Consider the following 14,408-nt stretch of genomic DNA (forward strand, 5'->3'; position numbering starts at 1 on the left):
CTGATTCAACTACAATCTCTTACATCTTCAAACTCTTCCTGTGTTGCAGATTACACTCTGCTGATGTCCTCATTGGCACTAATGGTGAACTAGTACTCAAGGTTGGATGTATAGGTGAGTGAATGGGTGTGGGAATGGTTTTTACGGGTGTGTGACTGAGTGTTGTAGTCCCTGCCTGGCTGTACGAGTGGTGGGTACATAAGTGCTTTTGTGGGAGTGTAACTAGGTATGTCAGTGTCTTACTGACAGTGTTGAAATTACATTTTATTAAAATAAATACTATAAGCAAACACCCACATATCATTTCAAACACATTTATTCATACTGGCTTAATATAATTACTACACTTTCAGTATACCAATTTCTCTTCCTCCTTTCCTGCTCACTATATTTTTAGTTCTCATTTCAGCTCTCTTATATTTCCCTTTCTTAGATAATGTCTGGACACTACTCATTTTCTTTCTGCTTACAAACACTCACAATTCTTTGTATTTAAATACAACTTCATATACTATACCCTACTTAATATATCTGTAAAAGTTATTTGCTGTTCTCCCAGTTTTATTTCTATGCATATTAGTTCGGTTTTCTTTCCAAATCTCCAGTTACATCTCCAGCAATCCACCTTCACACTCTGGGGTCGATTCCCATTCAGGTTGGAAATCGGCCCGACCGACTCGTACCCGGAACATAGTCCGACCAACACCTACCGGCACCCTACTACCCGTGCAGTACGATGCAAAGCCTGTGATTTACAACCGAGCCATATGGAAATCAAGCCGTACGACCGAGCCATACAAAATTCAGCCATCCAGCTGGGAAATGGACACAAGCCGCACTGAAAGAACCGAACCCGGAATGAAACCGACCGATACGTACCCGCGACGTCCGAGCCGCACAGTACGATGCCAAAAACATGAAATCCAACTGAATTGCATGGAGCCCAAGCCGCATGACTGACCCTGACCCAAAACGTACCTGAAGCGAGAGAGACCACGGCGATTGACTCGCATGCAACACAGAACACAATCAGCGTGAACGACACGGAGCAGCCCACACAAGCCAACATGAGAGTCCGACTTGGTCAGAAGAACGCCTCCCACCTGCCCACCAAGAACAATGCCAAAAACACAAAAAAGGACCAGTCAAGCCATGACAAAGTCAATAAATACACAAAAAAACACAAAGACACACCCGCAACTCCACCTATACAAAGGCAAAACTACACTACCATGATCCTTTGCAAATACAACAGAGCAGCCAGCACAGAACAACTTGAGACACCAACCACAGACACACACACAACTCACCCATCACACAACCTACACACTATCAGCACCCCTCCAAAAGCTCTCACACATACACCTACCAAAACAGACACCCACCCACCCACCCTCACTTGCAGCACACACATCACTCCTCACCACCACCCATCACTATGCCCCCTAAGAAGAATTCACAGTTCACAGACAGTGAGTTAGAAATATTGGTAGATGAGATCCTCAGAGTGGAGCCACATTTGTTTGGCACATTGGTACAAAGGACCCCCATGTCACAGAAAACCAAGATGTGGGACAGGATTGTGGACAAGGCGAACGCACAAGCAGCAATGTATCGCACAAAGACCGACATCCTGAACAGGTGGTATGACGTGCGCAGGAGGGTCAAGAAGCTCTTCCAGAAGGGACATGCCTTGAGTCAGAACACTGGCAGTGGCCCTCCTTCCAAACCAGTTTACTTCAGGTCCTGGGAAGAGAAGGTGCAGGACATCCTACCACCAGAGAGCGTCCATGGCCTAGCAGACAAACCAGAGCCTGGTGAGTACACAACCAATATACTCAAAATTGTGTTGCAATACACACACATCACCGTTAAGGGGACAGTGAAAACGTACACTGATAGCAAAGGCATAGTAACCAAAAGTTAATCTGCCCAAGAGGGTATGACAAACACAATAATGCCCGCATCAAAGTGAATTGTAACTGTGTCATGACATGAACAAAGTTAACAACAAATAGGGCAAGGCAGTGGCACTAATCTGAGTTAACACTGTCAGACATCCCTGACACCAAAACCAATATCTCACAGTGAAGCTGACTGACAGGAAGGAATAGTGGGTATGCTTGTGAAGTGAGTGTATACCAAATCATGATGGTGTTGTTGTCACAGATAATACACCCCCTCACAATTGCACCATCAACACCTCTCTGAACAATGATACACCCACAGATACACCCACAGATACATCATCCCCAAAAAGCTCAGGCCCTCCCCAACTCGCACTTGCTCTTCCACTGACACCACCACCAGTCTGTCTGTTACTGCAACTACTGTGGGGAGCATGTCCCCCCCCAGCTGTCCTGCCAACCTCACCTGCACCCCTTTCCATTCCCATGGTGTTAGGCACTGCAGTAGAGTCCACGCCCACCCAGTCTGATATGGCCACTGCAGTGGGGACCATGTCCACTACACCTGACCTGCCCACTACAGTGGTTCCAGCACCCACCCCACCAAACTTGTGCCCCACATTTGTGACGGCACACCCACGTCAGACCCCCTCCACTGCAGTTACCACTGACTCTCCTGCACCAAGCACCCCTTCACAAGCTCCTTCTGCTGAGCCCTGATACTGTCCCTGCGGTGCCTGGCCTGCCCCATTTATGCCCCTCAGAGTGGATTTCCCCAGTCCTTCTCAGTGCAGGCAAGCAATGGGTGACAGGTGTCACTCACATCATCATTGGACTTTAGACTCTCAAAGGGACATTGGACTACATTTCTTTGTTGATTTTTCCTTCCAGATGGCAGATTGCTGATTAAAGCATTTTTTGTTCTCCTCGTGCATTTGATTGAGCAGTAGATTTTGTTGATGATGTTTAGCCTGACCTTGGTGTGATGATGCAGGTTTTTCAAATGTCTGTTACTGAGGTGTTGATGTGGTGTACTCCATGTGGGCTATGAGATGTGTTTCATATTCAGGTTGGTATCCATGTCATCCTTTGCAGCTGAGTGGGTGTGTCATGGTTAACTAATTTAGCCCAGGGATGATAACTTTTCATTGGCATGGCCATATCTGTGGCTTGCACCCATGCACATATGACGTGCTTTACAATGTCCAATTTGACTTTTTCCCTGACTGTTGTACCATCTCCGCTGTAGATGCAGTTGTGGTCAGCATTGATGTAAAGTCAACTGTGTCCTCGGTGCAACTTGGTAGACATATGTATTGTAAATGTGCAGGTGACTTAAGGGGCACTACCGTACCCAGGCGTATGTCACCAGTGCCTACATTGGGTGGTAGATGAAGGTTGAGTGTACAGGTGTTGTGCTGACATGCCGAGGAATCTTACCTACTGTTTGGCATGTGCTGCTATTTCCATGATGACACCTACCTTGTGCTCACTGTGATGTTGGGTGATTTTCACCCTTTTCCACAATGCTCAACTTTAGCTGCAGTTTGTGTTCTCGTATTTTACATTGGATGTACACACTGATGGGGGGTTTTGACACATTAGCCCAATGCTATTTCAAAACTTGACTGGTGTAGCCCACACTCTGGTGTTCTTCACACACGTGATGGTAGTTACTTTGTGTGTCATGAATCAAAATCACTGTTGGGGGTATTTGTCGGGCACTACACACTGTTGGCATGATGTTGTTGTGAAATGTATTTGGTTGACATGCCTGTGGTTGATGTTTGATGATGTGTGTCGCATCATCCTCCCTATGGGTGGGGTGTCAATATTGTCTGCCACACTGACCCCTATGGGTGGGTGAGGCAGTATTGACATGACACATATGGGTGGGGTGGCATCAGTGATATGTAACATGCCCCTATGGGTGGGGTGGCAGTGGGGGTGGGTAACATGCCCCTATGGGTGGGGTGGCATCAGTGATAGGTAATATGCCAGTATGGGTAGGTGGCATCAGTGATAGGTAACAAGCCCCTATGGGTGGGGTGGCATCAGTAATACGTAACATGCACCTATGGGTGGTGTGGCAGTGGGGATGGGTAACATGCCCCTATGGGTGTGGTGGCAGTGGGGGTGGGTAACATGCCCCTATAGGTGGGGTGGCATCAGTGATAGGTAATATGCCCCTATGGGTGGGGTGGCATCAGTGATAGGTAACATGCCGCTATGGGTAGGGTGGCATCAGTGATGGAGCACATGACACATATGGGTAGGGTGGCATCAGTGATAGGTAACATGCCCCTATGGGTGGGGTGGCAGTGGGGGTGGGTAACATGTCCCTATGGGTGGGGTGGCAGTTGGGGTGGGTAACATGCCCCTATGGGTAGGGTGGCATCAGTGATAGGTAAGATGCCCCTATGGGTGGTGTGGCAGTGTGGGTGGGTAACATGCCCCTAGGGGTGGGGTGGCAGTGGGTAACATGCCCCTATGGGTGGGGTGGCATCAGTCATAGGTAACATGCCCATATGGGTGGGGTGACAGTGGGGGTGGGTAACATGCCCCAATGGGTGGGGTGGCAGTTGTGGTGGCCATGGGTTCCCTGAGGAGGCGTGTTACTGGTGGACAGGGTGTGGACCCCCTGGGTTTGTTGGTAGGGTGGGTGTCTGACTTACTGTCTGCGCCGTCTGCGTCTGTTCCTGATCCGGTCATATATGTACAAGGCTGGTATGACCTGCGCAATTGGAGTCATTCTCCGTCTCGATCCGTTGCAAGCTGTTCCGGTTTGAATCGGTGTGTAGTGTAGTTCCTATATTCCCAATAGGCTCTGCGCATTGGAATAATATATCCTGCAGCTTAGACGTAGGACTTAAGTCGACTAGGTCTCTGCCGAATATATTAGACTTAATTGTGAATGCCAGCTAGCTCAGAGGTCACTAGAAACTTTCTTGAAAGTACAAGAAGGGATTAGTCTCTGACAACCATATAACATGACAACTTTGTTTCCCCAGAATGAAACGTATCTCTAGAGTCGCGGAAACAATAGACAGCTATTTAACTCAGTCAGAGGTGCATGCTTCATTTCACCAGAGTTGCTTAGAAATAGAGAGACGGGCTTTTTCAATAAAAGTATTTATTGAACAGTCTTATTTCTTAAGCATAAGAAATGCACTGCTACGATTGAAATGCTATTTAAGAAGTATAATGCATATAATACGAATAGTATTATAAAATAGTACTGTAAGAGCATGATATGATTTCTAAGCGATAAACATAGAATACATAAAATGCATAAAATACATACAGTGATACAATAGTGGCTAAAAGTACTCAACTGGTGCTTCTTAAATACGCCTACCCCGGGGTACCTAACCTAAGTCTAGTACGAGGGAGGAGTAAGTGTGATGTAGCTTAAGTCTAGTAATTTTCTTCCAAGAATCTGTTCCAAGAATTCTCTAAGGGTCTAATCAGCTCCGTACCTTGGTTTTAGAATGATAGAGGTCTTGTATCTCTCTCTCAGGACTAGATCTCCCAGCAACCCGCAAGGGTAGCCTGGAAACACCGGATCTGGATTTCTCGGCAAGAGAAAAGACAGCGTCTTTTCAGTGCGTTAGTTGGAGGGTCGACTTCCTTCGGCACTTGCAGCAGCAGGGCATCGGGCAAGTAATTAGTTGATCTGCTCCTAAACCACCGTGTGTTTGACTGGGCAAATGTAGGCATATTTATACTTTGAAGGTACCGAGTTTGACGTAAGATTGAACATAATATCATCACTACTGCCTCAGTTCCTTGAAAACTCCAGGAGTTCTTGGATAAATTAGTATTCAAGCAGGGGGAAGTCCCTGACTGCTGAAGGCTGGTTTTTCCAAGAAATCGTTGTGGATTCTCGGAGTTTAGTGGAAGTAGCCATGCCGTATTTGGGCTGCACAGACTAAGACTAAATAAGGCAATGATTCCTATGCCTATATAAGGATTGGGTGAATTATACCTATATATGGGCATGAATCGGGAAATTTACACTCGGGTCCTAGATTCCCACATAACATCCACTCCACGATTATTAAGTTCAATCATACCTAAGCACTGAACATATCTAAAGCAAAGTGTTCACAATCCCACCCCAAAATACAAAAATGCATTTGAATAGGCTTGTTCACATTAAATGAGTATATACTGTATGCAAAAGTTATAGGCGTCATCTGAAACCAATGCATAAATCATGAGCATATATTCTCTCATTAAAAATAACAAAAGTACATTCATCAATTGATACCTGAAATCTGTCCCATAGCATAAGTTTTTAACTGTGTTTGTTTTCGAGGTTGAAGCCAAATATTGTCATTTTTAGGGAGTTCAAACACGAAATCTTGTTCTCTAAGAATAGTTCTATTTTAAGCAGATTACTCTGTGCCAAAAAGTTCTATTTTGGAAAAAGGTTAAATTAGTGGATTGTTTTGAAAAATGAAGGCCGAATTGCAGAGTTCAGGGAACGCTGTGTGAAATAATCAAAAGTTATTCTTAGGAGTGTCAGGAGAAAACATCAGATCATTTGGGCTGGCAAAGAAACAGTCTACCGTGATAGGTGAAAGTGGTACCACTTCAGTTAGCAGATCAAAAGTGCAGAAGTGTGGATCATCGCCGTCAGCGGTTGATGCATTAGCAATGTCCGTAGTAGATGGTACCTGTATGCCTGTAGTTTCTCGTATCTCACTCTCAGTTAGACTTGCCGGTGAGACCTCAATGAATGCCGTCATCAGAATAGGCAGCCGTTGGGGGCAACACGATGCATGAGCCGTTACTGGACCTAGCAAAGCGTCTACATCCGATGGCAGTACTGATGGAAGTGTAAGACAAATGTCCAACACGCAATCCTGTTCGCAAAGCAGGCATCAAAGAACAGGTAAGATGCAATCTTGCCAGATTGGTCTGAACAATAGAAACCAGGTTGTGTTAAGATCTCTTAAACGAGCCAAGACAAGAATCTGTGAAATCCTCCCACGATACCTCATGGCAAGGAGGCATTGTTCCATGGTAGTCTGGGTGTTGCTGGTGGCCGGACTTGCCATATCGGAGCAGAAGGAATAAAAATAGAATTCCTGCTACTAGTCCCAAGATGAGAGGCAGGCAGCCGAACACAGAGTGCACGAAATTTGGAAAAACGCCTAGGACTGCTTCAAATGGTGTTAACAGTCCCGAAAAAATTGTCTTAAATACATGTGCGATGCCGCTGGTATCAGACATGTTTAAGATTTGACTTAATATTTCTGCGAAATGTACTGGGCAGTTTGTTGATAATAATGCATTTTTCTCTGCAGAAGACCTTGCTACTTGCAGATCATACGTTTCTCTAGACGAGGTCAGTGGCACATTTTTTTGTAAAAGAATGGCTTTGATTCTGCTTAAAGTATCAATTGGTATAGAAGAGATATTCAGTGAAGGCCATAAAACCATCTCCCTTCCTGCCTCACTTTTTGGATACAATACTTGCATACCACAAGTGACCGTGGATGACACAGTTACAAGAAAACTTTTTCCTGGCAACATGCCACAACAGCTGTGAGCATTGAGCATAACGTAGCTGCCATTGGATAGCTGCCTGAAAATCGGTACTATCGCTGTGGAGGGGGAACCGTGTAGGTGGCACGAAAGGTTATTTGTAGAGCCGTTGCAGGCTCTGTGCAAATTAATGCCCTGGCACAAAAGTGTACCACTCAGTGAGTTTTTACAATTCTTACCACTAAGGAATACTTCATGTCCCCCATTCCAACATCTGTGCGTGTATGTATTTGTATTTGTATTTCGATTTATATAGCGCACGTTTCACCCAGGGGTCTCAAGGCGCTTGCTTAGGGAACCCGTCCTGGTATTCCCCTGTGAGAGATACCCCGGCAGGGTATTCACATGGTGAAAGCCAGGCATCCCGCCGCGAGGGGCCGTAGTGGCGATTAAGCAAGCTATTGCCCAGAGTCGCAGAGTGTGACCCCGTGAGTCGAGTAGGCACCGGAGCGAGAATTGCCGAGTCCGTAGAATTTTTGAGCCCGAGACCCGCCGAGGCGGGGAATCGAACCCTGGTCCACGGCTGATCTCAGCTTCCGGGTCTGCCGCCTCTAACCACTGAGCCACACTTCTCCATATATGGTAAAACCCGGGTCGACTTAATGTATTCTTTACCCAACCTTTCATACAGGCCCACTGGTATATGCTCCAGACAATACTGAAACAGGAAAGACGTCACTGGTATCGTAATGGTGACATGAATTATCCATTCAATGACAGGTTTCTCAGAAACTGTTAATTGTAATCTTTCGAGTTTTTCAATGCTCAGCACTGTATAGTCTGCTCCTCTTTGTGCCAAAGAGATTTGTTTATCTGTAAGGTTAAATACAGCAAACAATGACGTGGTATTGATTAGATGCCATGGCACATAGCCTGAACGCAGATTTTGCAACGTCCAGCCTAGCAGCATGATAGAACGTAATTGAGACCGGCCATGTTGTAACATTAACAAGTCTTGTTCTATGATGTCAATGGCAGATGACACGATGCTGTCCAAAGAATAAATTCTGGAGGACAGAGTCGTTAACCCATTGTCTACTACAGAGAGGCTTTTTTCAAAATTTATACGATCAATTACTCGTATTCTTCCTGCAGTTTCCATTTGCGTCACTTTCAATATTTCGTTGTATGCCGCATATATTCCGGCGTATATGAAACGTTTTTGTCGTGGTTTGCGAGGCCCCATTAAGAAATCTCGGAAATCATTGCTTTTTTAAGTAAAGATAAGTGTTGTTTAATTTCTGGAAGTGTAGATTTCTGAAGCCACTCAAGGCACAGCTTCCCTACAGTGTAAGTCGTTACTATCCCTGGATGGTGTCTCTGGGAATATCTTGGATCTGGCTTATTTATTTTGAACCCCTGTGTTTTTCACAGGAATATATCATGACAGTTATTAGTGTCTGTGGGCCAGATTAACCATATTTTCCAATCATGATTAGTTCTGTTCTGTTTTAAAATATAGGGTACGTCTGCCTCCTCTTCTGTAGCATTATCACTGTCAGATGTGGGTTTAGGTATAGACGGTTTATTTAAATCTTTTATCTTAGCTAGGCCAAGACAAGAAGTTTGTTGAACAGTGTCATTTAAAAATATTAGTTGTTCTTGTATAATGCAGGCTCTGAACAGGGCTTCTAAATCTTGCACCTGCCAGTCTTTTGTGCTCCAGACAGTTTTTGTCTCGATGTTGTCTTTCCAAAAGTCAAAACCTAATGTGGACAGCTGAGCATAAAAGTTTGCAGAATACCTTTGTTTAGTATTGGTCAACATTGTTTTCATACCTGTCTTATTCTCATTTTTGAAATAAAACATTTCTGGATTTGTAACATTAAAGCCTGTGAAGTATGGAAACTTTCATAGAACGTTTTTGAGCTGCCTTTTGGCGGCGTTGGACAATGTTCCCATTGATTGTAGCAAAACACATTTCTAGGGCTTGCAGATTTATGCAAATAATGGTGACCATAATGATTAAAACAATACATTTGTTCATACTCTGATGACCCTTCTAAGTAGTCATGTTCTGTAAATTTAGCTGACATTTCTAAATCTTTCATCATGTTGTTAACACTCTCAAAGTCCCAATCATCAGAAAATGTACTGGGTGCGACAAAGTCACTCAAAGAAACCTTTAACTGATGTGAAATCTTCAATAATTCCACCAGACCATAGATGTCATAATCAGTTCTGTCCCATGCTATACCCCCAGGTATAGGAACGGCTGTGATGTTTACTGCTGACAGGCCTCTTCTTTCACGATGAGATGATTTGTAAGGTTTCAGGACCAAGTTGATTTTCTTACTTGCTGTGTCCATAGTACTATATTTTCCATCAATCATCCTTCCCAAGCTTAACACTAGTACGAGCCAGAGCAGGAGGAAAAATACACCTAATCCAATCCAAAATTCAACCCATGGTGAAACCAGATATGTTATTTCCAGTTGACGAATGAGTCCTGTAACTTTTTCCTTGAAGTTTTTCTTTGCTCGCTTATCCTCAGGTTCAATGGGATCCTCAAAAAAGTAATCGAAGTTGATAAAATAGCCAGAAGCAGTTCTGTCAATTTTTGGGATTGCATCAGGATTACTTGAAATCACTGGAGCTGTTTCTTGTTTCGCCATATTTGTATAGCCAGATGTCATATCATTGTAGACAGGCGTGTCTTGACAAACTGTTATTTGGGTTTCCAAAGGTACAAGTACCATGGCTTTGTTGCATAGTCCTTCTTTTCTTACTGCAGGTCTATCAAAAGTGATAAGTCTTTCAGTTTGAACCTCTTGGATTGTAGCAAGATTTGGTCCTCCACTACTTCTTGGGAGTCCACTGGGCCTACTACTTATTATCGGCCAAATGTTGTGGTTTGACCAGGTCGATGGATACAACTCTGTTCTCCCTTTTACCAGCAAGGGGCGGTAGTACTACTGATCTTGTTCCTTGGATTGCCAAGACAGATACTGCTTTGCTGTAAGAAGGCCCAAATTCCTTCTTCACCACGATCTTCTCTCTGACTAGATTTTTGGAATCCAGACAGTCCTTGCTGGGACAGGTGGTTTTTCTTCAGTGGGCGTTTGCTTCTGTATTGTATTACTCAGACTTCTTCTTGTTTTATTTAGGTCCTGTAAAACAGCCAAACTGTCGTTGACATCAAAGGGTTTTTGTTCCACCACTGAAGTCTGACAATCGAGGTCTTCGATTTTCATTCTAGTACCAAACATTAGTTCATACGGAGTGACTCCACCCAGAAAATTTCTTGGCAGATTGTTAAGACTACGTTGGATACTTATTAGATGTTTGACCCACCCATCACCCGAACCTAATACCTTAGCTGTTATGGATTGCTTTATATCACGTTTTTTTCTTTCCACTCCCGCATTACCCTCAGGATGGAAGGGACTAGAATACCGCAATGCAACACCCGAGCTAGCCATGGCCTCCTTGTAAGCTCGAGAGCTAAACGCAGGACCCTGGTCAGACTGTAGCGTGCCAATTGCGTATGTGCCGATAAAGACTCGCAAATCCTTTATACCAGTTCCTTTATACCAGCGGAGCGCTGGGGTCACTTCCAAATAAATCTTGTGCAGGAATCTACTGCGACCATGATATATTTATAGTTACCATCCCTTTGTAATGGACCACAGTGGACCACAGTGGTCCAGATAAACACACGCTAGCGGTTTATCTGAAATCAGGAAGGGCGTCTGTGCAGGACGTTTCACTGTTGACCCTTTTATTTTCTGGCAGATTTCACATTCTAGAACATAGTTTCTAGATTGTTTCCTCCCTTGCTGTCTGTGTGTCTCTTTCCTCCTGAGGCGGAAGCCAGGAGGTTGCTTGTTGACTGCACTGTTTTTCTCTACTCTCTCCCTATTGTGCCACGGAATTTACGTATTTTAAAAAAATTGTACCATTATTTTTAACTTGCCTGTACTTGCACTTTGCCTCGATTTCGGAGCGCATTTTGCCTCATTTCCCCCGATATTCCCGCATCTTGGGCCAGCTCGCTGCCGATTTAGGTGCTGAGTCTGCCGGTCTCGGGGATCATTTTGGAGCGGCCATTTTGGATAGGGAGGAAGCGCTTTGCACAGTCCAGCGCTCAGTATAAAAGGGGCATTCCTTGCTTGGTTCTTCCTTGCTGAGTGTGTGTCTCTTTCCTCCTGAGGCGGAAGCCGGGAGGTTGCTTGGTGACTGCACTGTTTTTCTCTACCCTCTACCTATTGTGCCACGGAATTTACGTATTTTAAAAAATTGTACCATTATTTTTAACTTGCTTGTACTTGCACTTTGCCTCGATTTCGGAGCGCATTTTGCCTCATTTCCCCCGCCATTCCCGCATCTTGGGCCAGCTCGCAGTCGATTTAGGTGCTGAGTCTGCCAGTCCCGGGGATAATTTTGGAGCGGCCATTTTGGATAGGGAGGAAGCGCTTTGCACAGTCCAGCGCTCAGTATAAATGGGACGCATATGGCTCCGCGCAGCGGACGCGAGCAGCGGACGCGCCGGACCTGCGCCGGAGTCGCGCCAGAGTCCTGCCAGTCTGCGCCCGTCAGCGCTGAGGAAGCGCCGGGGGCCGGGCAGGCTGCTCAGTTAGCCCCTGTTAGTTTTATATATTCCTTACAAACCTTGCTATCCTACAAACCCTCATCGAAACTCTGTCTTCACACGTTTCCTCCTGAGGGTTTACCGGAGGCCCTTAAGTGCCAATGCACGGGCAAAGAGGATAGTCCCGTCCTCCATATCTCCCGAAATAGGCAATCAAGACCAGGAAAGTACAAGCTCCCCCAGCTTAGTAGAGAGACTGGATTCCTTATCAATACCAGATCCCTAATTCAAAATAATCTTGCCTTCAGGGATTTCATCTCCAATAGAAAACCTCCCTGGGTCTTCATCACGGGGACCTGGGCCGCAGAGCATTCTGGGCCTGAACTCCTGGATGCCATCCCGGAAGGGTACTCGCTGTCAAGGATGGACAGAGAAGGGCGAAGAGGGGGGGCTGGGTATTTTATATAGAACCTCTATAAAATGTCGAACCGAGCACCTTTCTTCACCATGTGACTCCTTTCAGGCCCTATACTTTGCGCTTAACCCCTCCCCCTCAATCTCCTTCGCTGGGATTCTGATCTACAGGACTCCTGGCCCCGGGCCATCCTTCTGTCAGAAGCTACTTAAGCTGGTGGAACCCTATATTGACAGACCTCACCTCACCATTCTTGGAGATTTTAACTTCCACTTGGACATAGATAACTCCACAGACACTGCCTCCCTGTTGGACTCATTAGCCTCCTGCGGTTTAAAACAGATAGTAGAGGGCCCCACACACATAGCAGGTCACACCCTGGATGGGGTCTTCACCAACGACCCTAGGGTAGAGATTGGGATCCCCTTTCCTCTGTCTTGGTCAGACCACATGGCCATCCCTTTGGATTTTACATACCCCAATTTTTCCACCTCCCTAGCAGACCCCAGCAAGTGGGAATCCAAAAGGAATCTCAGAGGGATACATAGTGAATTATTAGCTCCCCTTCTGTCCAGCCACCGCTCATCACTAGCAAGTGACATCGACAGTGCAGCTTTTGACCTGCATAATTCCATTCTAAAAGCGGTGGATAAACTGGCCCCGGTCAAGCAGACCTACTCTGCCAGGAAGCGCCCCTCGGCCCCTTGGTACTCCGACACCCTCAGGTCACTTAGGCAGGGATGTAGGAGACAAGAGAGGCTCTGGAGACTTAATCTCGATCCAGATGAAAAGAACAAACATAAAATCCTACTCAAAGAATATAAAATTGTGGTTCTTGCAGAAAAGAAATTACACTTTTCCAAATTGACTACTTCCCTCAGCTCCACCAGGGAATTGGTTAAAATCGTCGACTCCTTGTCGGCTCTGCAATCCCCTGATCCGGTAATAGCAACTCAGGAGCTTTGCGACCAGATATCCACCTTCTTTTAAGCAAAGATAACCGACATTCATTCAGGCCTAGAAGTTCTTAACCAAGAACTAGGACCTCCCGCTGCCCTAGTGCTACATCCTGCGAAAGAAGACCTCACAGAGCTTCCACAGGGTAACTCTTTCATCTTCCCCCGCTCACCCTAGAGCAACTTAATTCGCATTTAGAAAAGCTCAAATCAGGATCCCCCCTCGACCCCTGCACTCTGAAGGTTTTTAAAGAATGCAGAGATGTCTTACTTCCTGCTTTCTTGGAAGTCATCAACCGGGCAATCCAGGAAGGTGTCTTTCCGACCTCCTGGAAAATGGCCATAGTTAAACCCCTTTTAAAAAAGGCCTCGCTTGATCCTAGGATCCTAAAGAACTTTCGGCCTATCTCACTACTCCCAGCTCCCGCAAAAATGCTAGAGGCCCATTTAAACTACCATCTGAGTGCCTTCTTGGAGAACTCCAGCCTACTTGACCCCTCCATGCATGGCTTTCGGAGGGCTCAGAGCACCGAGTCCGCCCTGACAGTTGTCATTAACAACATCCGTGCTAAGGTCGACAGTGGCCAGACTACCCTTCTGGTCCTGCTCGACCTTACTGCCGCATTCAACACCCTATCCCCCTCCATCTTAGTCAAACGTCTCAAGGAGATAGGAGTGGACGGACCGGCACTCAGCCTTTTGAAATCCTTCCTGGATGGCCGTGCACAGAGGGTCAAGCTGGGTGATTTTCTTTCCCCAGCTAAACCTGTGCAGTGCGGGGTGCCTCAGGGCTTGTCCCTGAGCCCCACGCTCTTTAACATTTATGTTACACCTCTTGCCAGACTTGTAAGATCTTTTGGGCTGGAAGTTCTTTCCTACGCTGACGACACCCAGATTATGGTCTCTCTTTCACAAACTGCTGATATCACAGCCCCAAACTTTAAGAACTGCATGGAAGCGGTTGCTAATTGGATGGTGAGGAATTTCCTCAAATTAAATTGGGAAAAAATGGAGGTGATGATTTTCGGAGGCAAGGAGGAGAT

This window comes from Lissotriton helveticus, chromosome 3_1 (genome assembly GCF_964261635.1).
Source record: "Lissotriton helveticus chromosome 3_1, aLisHel1.1, whole genome shotgun sequence".
Taxonomy (NCBI): Eukaryota; Metazoa; Chordata; class Amphibia; order Caudata; family Salamandridae; genus Lissotriton; species Lissotriton helveticus.